Source organism: Syngnathus acus, chromosome 5 (genome assembly GCF_901709675.1).
Source record: "Syngnathus acus chromosome 5, fSynAcu1.2, whole genome shotgun sequence".
Classification (NCBI taxonomy): domain Eukaryota; kingdom Metazoa; phylum Chordata; class Actinopteri; order Syngnathiformes; family Syngnathidae; genus Syngnathus; species Syngnathus acus.
The window spans coordinates 11,325,650-11,334,509 of NC_051091.1; the positions used below are offsets into that span (position 1 = coordinate 11,325,650).

The 8,860-nt window shown below is 41.4% G+C and overlaps 1 long non-coding RNA gene across 1 annotated transcript; it reads left to right on the plus strand.

Annotated features, from left to right (window-relative positions):
• Positions 1–19: 19 nt before the first annotated feature.
• On the plus strand, positions 20–7,062 carry LOC119123378. The gene is made up of 3 exons (XR_005098040.1): positions 20–392; positions 6,321–6,476; positions 6,564–7,062. It is a non-coding gene; the product is annotated as an uncharacterized LOC119123378 (long non-coding RNA).
• The last annotated feature ends 1,798 nt before the right edge of the window (positions 7,063–8,860 follow it).

Genomic DNA, 8,860 nt, shown 5'->3' on the forward strand with positions numbered 1-8,860 from the left:
GGAGAGATTTGCTGCATTTCTAGGGGAGGTGCTTGCGGTACCCCTCACTACCATACACCCACCCTCACCCCACTCACCCACTCCCTCCCCTCGTCACCCCCTCCCGGAGCCACGATCTATAATACTTCAGCCCGGCGTCCAATGACATTCCGGCGGCCTCCAATCTCGCCCAAGTTTACGCATATAAAAGGAGGCTGAGATTTGTGCCAAAAGCCAAGCATCTTTGGATCACAACTAAATGTAGGATTTCGTTGCTTTTTTTGTCTGTCTATCTTTAAAATTTGAAAGAAATTAACGAACGTTTTGCTTAAAGTCAAGGACGCGGGGCAGCGTTGGTAATAGACTATGCAGGTTCTCTTTGGGATGTAGCAGGGAAAAATTGATTTTGGATGGTAAGACGGAGAACTTTGAGTCTCCTAAAATGGACTATTCTTCCTTCAATTTGGGCTTTTTGCTCTAGTCAAATTTCTTCTAGTTTTTTTTTAACAAGATGAAAAATGTAATTCAATACATCATCCATTCATTCATTCACTCATCGAAATATCTGTGTGCGTGTGTGTGCGCGTGTGCCATTGTTTTCATTTTTTAAATGTTATATGTATTGAAAAAATAAATGATTTCATTTTTGTTTTATATTCATACACACAGGCCTGTATGCATTTAAATTAAGAATCCATTTGTTGTTTGCTCTTAATTGCTAAGGTGATTTTAAAGCGTAGCCTACAGGCATGGGATACTTTACAAAATATGGATATTTTATATTCCCCCCCACGCAAATTCTATGCATGCACACGACGCTGCAGCATCAACAGCATCATCATCGCCCTGCAGCAAAGCGGCCTCGTTCGTGCCGAAACTGTTCAAATGCAATGTAATGTACAAAACAAAAAAAAACAAAAATCTGCATCGCGTTAAGAGTAGGACTACATTGTCCCGGATAAAATTATGAAAACATATTTAACTAAAATAGAAATCCCTCTCCCCGCAAAAAAACATTTTCATGGTATGCAAGATATATTTCTTCGTTGTGCTTTGCCCAAATTCCATTCATTAAAATTCATAAATTAAATCTCTCAAAGTGCACGTGCCACGCACACATGCACACACACATGCACACACGCACGAGTGGAAACGTGCAAGCCTGTCCTGCGTGGACGAGTTAACGACGGAGGCTCTTATCAGCAGCACGCAGACAGTCTGTGGTCTGCAGGATGAAGGTTACTGTGTGTGTCTGTGTGTGCGTGTGTGTGCGCACAATTATTTGCGTCTTCATTTTATACACACTCGACAATCCCGCGAAATTGGTGGAATTATTGTCAGAATTATAAAATATTCATATGTGTGCGAACCGAGAGCAAAAAGAGATAAGTGATTTTTCTCTCTTGAGCACCCACAGGGGTTGTCTCCATGATGATAGTGGGTGGTGGGGCGTCATTATAGGGGGCGGGGCCAGGTCCCATGGGGATTCACGTCTGACGTCCGACCAATCAAAATTGTTCATCAGCTTCAGGGCATATTTAGGAAAAGCTGCAGGAACCACCACCACATCATCCTTGGAGCCTTTAATTTTTTTTTTTTTTTTTTTTTTAAATCAGATTATCAGCACCTTTCCTACAGACAGGTGGGCAAAGCCAGGATGGCAGTATATATATATATATTTTTTAGCAATCCCACTGCACCACGTTGGTGGAAAATAGACCTCCTCGCACCATCCATTCCTGCTTTTGGCATTTAATGACCCCCCCCCACCCCCCCCATACACACACACACTCCTCTCTACCCGCTACTGTCACTGCAGCACTATTTCACCCCCCACCAAACAGCCACCCCTCCTTTTCACATTACACACATGGGTGAGTCGGCTCAGGGTACCACCCCCTCATCATCATCGCCATCATCATCATCACGCACGCACGCCTGTGAACAAGTTCCTTGTGCGCACTACCAAAACAGTGATCACAAAGAGAATTCACATGACGCACAAGTTAATGGAATGCCATTGGAGCATTTATTGGATATCCTTTCATCTCCAGCCATTGGTCCATGTGCCAGTACACAGTTTGTTGAAGGTTTTTTCATCTTGTATTTATGTATTTGTTAACTCTGTATCATATCATCATATCATATCATCTGTATGACCCAGATCAAGCCTTTTTCAATGCATTTGCTAACGATAAAATGCATTTTAGTGAGGTAATATGATGATTTTGATTTGCCTGGGTGTGTGTGTCTGTCATGGATGGATAGATAGACGAATGGATGGCAGAGGAAAGGGGGGGGGGGCGAGCACACATCAGGCTAATCAGAGGAACTGGCTGCAGTCTATTATAAACATTTGCATGACAATAACAAGTATAACGACATGTGTCGAGAGCTTTGTGTTGTGAACCGGCTCTTAAAATGCATAGGAAATTTTGTTTATTGCATGCACACACGATAGTCGGAGTGCGACAAATAAATCCAGGTGGTCCACAGTATGAAAAAAAAAACACTAAGAGCCTTTTCATTAGCCTCTAATGTGCCTATTTAATGGCTTATTATGGCCTCCCAAGAGAGGTCGTCCTCTGGGAGTCCTCTGTGGACAAGTTGCATTGTCTTATCTCGACTGAAACGTAGATCGATATAGATAGAATAGAGCAATCTCTTCCTGTTTTAGCTTGGCTGGGATGAACTGAGCTCATTTTCTCATACCGTTAATGTCGGACATTGTCTTACACATTGACTGCCACCATTTTGTTAGGTTAGCATAGCATAGTTTAGCCTAGTTTAGATATTTTTGAATTTTTAGCATTTAATCCTGTCATTGATATCCAGTCTTTTTTTCTGCGTATCAATCCCTGAATGTGGCAAGCATATGTGTGTGTGTTTACTCCGGCGTAGTGTTTTGCTATGGTCCAAGCGCTCCCCAGACGCCGTTTTGCTGTTAACCCGCGTTGACTCGGGCCCTCTCCATCAAGCGTTGGACGCGTTCCTCGGGGTTCAGGCGCCCGCTGTGACACATTAACATTGTAATTGGCTTTTTTTGCAGCACAATAAACGGAGACGCTCCTATGGGACTTGCCGGGACCCCGCGGCAAGCACAAAAGCAACGGCGGACATTTTTCACACAGCCTTCGCTGCGTCGTCGACAACACTCAAGCAATGTTTTCTTGGATGACATTCTGGAAAGTCATTTGTTAATTTGATTTTTTTTTTAATCTGAAACAGCTACAGCTAGAAGTGAGCAATAAAATATAACAAGGTAGCTTGCATCGGTCAGCAATGCATTGAGGGGTAACTACACTATCTCAAGTGTGTGTGTTTGTGTGTGGGGAGGTCATGAGGAGTCAACAACCACTGAGAGTTGTCACCCTTTAGTTGTCATGAAAGTTTAATGACATCATGTCTGCTCTCACTGGGATTGTCTGACGTGAGCTACACTGTGTTTGACCTTTAACGTTGACTCGACTGACTGCAAGCAACACAAAAAAACTCTCTATGCTCAGAATGCACAGGAATCTCCATAAAATTCAATAGTAATCATTTGTTTGTGATTCTTAGCTCAGGCGTTGAGATAAATGTTAAGCTTAACAAATTCCTTTTTTTTGTTGCATGATCATTAGGTACTTTAATATTTGCTTTCAGTTTCAGGGAGTTTCCCATCTAAACAGGAATGCAAATACCAAACAAACAATAATGATATTTGAGGATTAAAACTTGTTTAAAGTTCTACTGTACATATTGATACATATCAACAAAATGCTGTTCATTTAATTCAAGACAAAAAGCTGACATCAGTTGCTGGTCCAATACGTTTGTTAAGTGCTGTCTATCTATCTTACATGGAAAGCTCTTATTCAAAAAAATGCTTTATTCCACTTCAGGCATCCCTGTGTTTGTGAGTTTTTTATCCATACAAAGGTGCCATTTCCTGTTCTTCATTGAAATGCACATCTTGTCTGCCTGCAATTGACAACATTCACAACCTGCTGAAAGGCTTTTTCTTTTCCTTCTTTTTTTTCCCCGGTCAGCTCTGTGATGTGAAACACTTTGATTTAATTGCGGGGCGAGCATGGACCATAATGCATGTAGCTTGATGAATAAATACATCCGAAAAAGAAACATGGACTCTTTTGAAAGCCCCCCACGCTGGAAGTGCGCGGCCACTTTGGGCTGCTATTAACCGCTATTGTCGAGAGCAGGCGATAGAGGTGATGTGGGGGAAGAAGCCATTATCATGAGCTCACAAACAGCATGTACACACTCATGATGCAACACACACACACGAGAAAGTAGACACCAGGAGAGAGGATGTTATTATTGATTTGGGAGCTGATGTGTGAGACGGGACAAAAGGTGTTTTTTTTTTGTTTTTTTTAAGAGTGGCTTTGTAACACTTGGACAATGACTGCTTTGTTTTTACTGGCAGCAGCTCAATACAGCAATGGCAGTCAAGACAATTTCATCCTTTTTATAATAAGCAGCAGTTTAGCAAAGCTTGTGTTTCTAGTGCATCCCTCTTCTACAATGACAGAGCAGAGGTGACAAGTCAGTGGTCAATAGTGAGCTGGTGGTATGCTGGGTCCCAGGGGCGGGCTTGTAACACTTCTCTCGTACAACGTTGTCAATATTCTCAACTTTTTGTCACTTGGGCAAACGCGTGGCCTGGGGCTGCCTCGCCGCATGGCCACAGTTCTTACACTGATTGCTTTCCCTTTTGCTCTTTATGCTGGAACACAGTCGCACAACTGCTGCAGGCAACATGCGCACACACACGGGCCAGATACGGCCCACCACATCATTGTATGTGGCCCGCAAAGACAAATTGTGCATCAAATTCGTGTCATTACTACAATTTCAAATTGTCTTCACTGTTAATATCTGTTTTTTTTAAATATTTGACCAGTTTTTACTCGTCTGATTGAAAGAGTTATTTGTCAGTTTGTTTTGTAGCTTTTACTGTATATAACATGAGGTGCTCATACATTTGTTTGGGTTGACAGTCATGATGGCCCTCCGAAAGAAGCTATGACTACAATGCGGCCCGTGAAAAAAAAAAAAAAAGTTTGACACCCCTGCACTAAACAGATACCTTCAAATCATTTCATGAATTTTAGCTTGCCTGGCTTTTATAGTAAATGCCGAAAAAAAACATGTAAAGCAACAAACATGCATTTCCAAGCAGCTTTTCATATTTGACAGCGAGTGACAAACGAGAAGCAATTACCAAGCAACTTTGAATGTTTGACTAGGAGGTTAGAAGGTCTTTGCAGTAACACATTAGAAGTAGAAATGAAATATTGTTCACCAGATCCTCATCCATCATCTGTCTGCTAGTCATGACAGAAAACATTTTACAGTACTGCTGGCCTAACATAAATATTGGGTGTTCCAATTACAAATCTCTCATTCTCATTAACAAACACATTTTGATGTGACAAAGTGCATATGAACAACTTTTGTAAATGACGAAGGTCCACTTTTATTTACAGTAGACTTGTCTATTAAAACAAGCCAATAGGCATCTGCTGGTAGCTATCTGATGCTAATAACTCAGTCTCGTATCGTGTCAATTGTTTCACATGCCTCAGATACGATCGACACTGTTGCTCGCTGGAGATAAACAGACAATATTAAACAGTGCCATATCTAAAACTCTGCTCAACCCACACTTCATTTATACAAGCTGAAATGTTAGCTGCCACAAAACCTGCCTCGTCGCATTTAGGATAGTGAAATACAAATTTTAATAAACAGGAAATTTTAGCATACAGGATTATTATTATTATTAGGGTATTTAACTAGGAAAGGTTGAACACAGGTGAACGAAGCCTTTCAAAAATCATTTAGAATTAAATAGAGACGAGCCAAAATAATCTGAGCTTAACTAACAAACTAAGTTCAAGTGCTAGGCTGAGTGAAAATAAGCTCAATAAACAGCTTAATACAAATCAACTAAATTGAGCTCGTATTAAGATAAAATAAATTCAACGAAGCGAAAAATGAATACGAAAAGTTGAAGTCATCTCATAAATTTAACCCAATTTGTCTGTTAAGCATTTCGGCCATTATTGTGGAGAACATTCCCCCTCTTCATCTCCACTCTCCTGATCTGACCTAAATCTTCTCTTCTTTCTTGGTGATAGCAATCACACGCACCTAAGAGCCGATAATCACGACACACACCCACGCACACACTTATGTCATCACAGCTGCAATTCATTGTGAGCTGGTGAATAAAAAGTGGAGAGGACATAGTTAGAGGGACACGCTGGTGATGGTGTGACAGAGTGTAGTACGTATTAATAGCAGCCCCTCACTCGCCTTTTCCTTCCCTCCAGCTGCCATCTGAATTCAAGAACATCTCAACGTGTCCATTCTGAATGGACTGAACAGCAGCTGGAAAAGATGATTGAACAAATGAGCTGGCTGCAAAAGTGTCCATCCAAAGGACATCCAAGTGGATTCTAATGACTTCTCTTCAAGGCAAAAAGGAAGTGAGTAATGTCACGTAAAAGCACCCGCAATGACGGAAAAAGACCATTTCAGCAGCACTCGGGTTATTTTTCTTTCAAACCACACAGAAAATACACAACCTTCAGTCGGTTACACGAGACACGAAGACAGCAGGACATGCCGACAACAAAACAGTACGACAACAACGATCCGACGGGAGCGAGGGGCAGACAGGACTTAAATACACGACAGGTAACAAGAGGCAGGTGAGAATGATCACACTAATCATGGGCACACAGGAGGGGAGGGGCGAGCACACAGGCACACGGACAGAAACTAAGACAATATGCACATAATAAAACAACCGGGGACGAGACGTGACAAATAATGTGATTTAATAATGACTCTACAGTCACTATGTGTTTTAGTAAATAACAGCCCTTTTGTGTGTACTATAACATTATCAAATGAAAAAATAAAATTAAAAAAATAATAAGAAAGTCAACCTCTACTACTTTTCAAACATATTTTTCTATATTCAAGCACACTGTTCAAACAGCATGAACTGGCTCATGACAAAATTAAATACACTAGGAATACAACCTGTGTAATTTTTGATGAACACTTAGGCCCGCTACCCTACTGTATTTGAAAGTAGGTCGTAATGCTGGCACTTGGAGTTAAGTACTTTTTTTGATGTAAAATGAACCAATGTACTAATATTGTTTACTGCATGATACTGTCACCCGGTCGGTGTGAGGTTCCATCTTCATTGCGGTGGGACTTTATGTTGATGTTCATGCTTCGCTGAGTCTCTTTGTCCAGCTGCTATTCATCATGCGTCCTCATTGGCCTACATACGTTACAAACTGTAGTGAATATGCGCTGATATTATGACATTACTCGAGCACAACGCATCACACTCTAAATACGAACATAGTATTGGTTGAACATTGGATTTCTCCCAACTGCCTTTCCAAGAAATAATGCGCCTAGCTGTATAATTCCTGCTATTACTGAAATTGCCTCCAATTTGTAACCATGGTGATTGATGCTTGCTCTTTTTAAAGCTTTGTGCCTCCTCACAGGAGTGAGAGCACTCAGCGTGTGTGTGTGTGTGTTTGTGTGTGTGTTTGTGTGTGTGTGTGTGTGTGTGTGTGTGTGTGTGTGTGTGCGTGCGTGTGTGTGCATGTGTGTGTGTGTGTGTATATGTGAATAGACTGCAAGGCAGTGACCTGGTAATAGTGAATGTAACCATGGGCCCTATTCCAAGATAGTTTCCATGGTGACAATAATTGGGTGGCAGCGTAACACGCACACGCACACACACGCGCGCGCGCACACACACACACATGTATGCACACACCACGCTCACTGGTCACTGGTCAAACGCTCCTAAAACAAAAATACTCTTTTATACTGAAATACTCTTTTAAATCATATTGTCAAAGTATTTTGTCAGTCATTTTACTTATATCAATAATAAAGTAGAATGTATATAATGACATTAAAACATCCATTACGTTGTCCCTTCTCAAAATAAAATAGGTGGATACTTTTTCATAAAAATAATCACCCAAAAAAATCTGCCATGGTCTTTGTCTCTCGTGTTCATCTCGCTGTCCCCACAGATCATCATCATTGTCATCATCCTGTGACACACCAAGATGAAACACACACACACGCACACACACATTTTGCGTGTGTGCTTGCTGCCCTCCAGTATCTTCTTGTCATGTCTACTTGTTTTCTTGTGTGGTCAGGAAAGCCCTGCTTGGAGGCAGCGATGCAGCGTGGGAGGGATGCGGAAAAAAAAAAAATGCATATGCCATACAGTTCCCTGACCAGGAATCACACCCAGGCCACAGTGGTGAAAGCCCCACATCCTAACCACTGGACCATCAGGGACTGCTCTGTACTAGCAAATCTCAAATAAGTATTATTAGGGAGGAAAACAGACTAATCCCTTGGGTCAGCATACACACAGACTGAGATGTGGCTGTGTCATGGCGATAAGGATTGCGTGTCACTCAAAGCATGCTCTCAAAGTATGCAGAAACATGCATGTTACACGACACATGCCAAGTACTCAAGTGACATTTTACACCATGTATGCGTGCCTGCCGAGCCAGGGGATTGTCATGTCGATGTGTATGTTGTGTGATTTCTAGCCAGCGACACAAAAACTAACAAACTTTGTTCCAAGGCAGCAGAGCATGCGAAGTGTTTTCAGAAATTTTAACTTAAATGTAAACAACTTCACTAGTCAACAACAATTTTAATTAGATATATGTCACATCCACCTCTAACGAAATACATTTCTAATTTTAAATGAAGAATAATCCACTGTTGGATTTAACTGAAGAGGGTTATCAGAGGAGGAAGCAGCCTCCTTTAAACAGATTTGGCACTGATGGCTATTGAA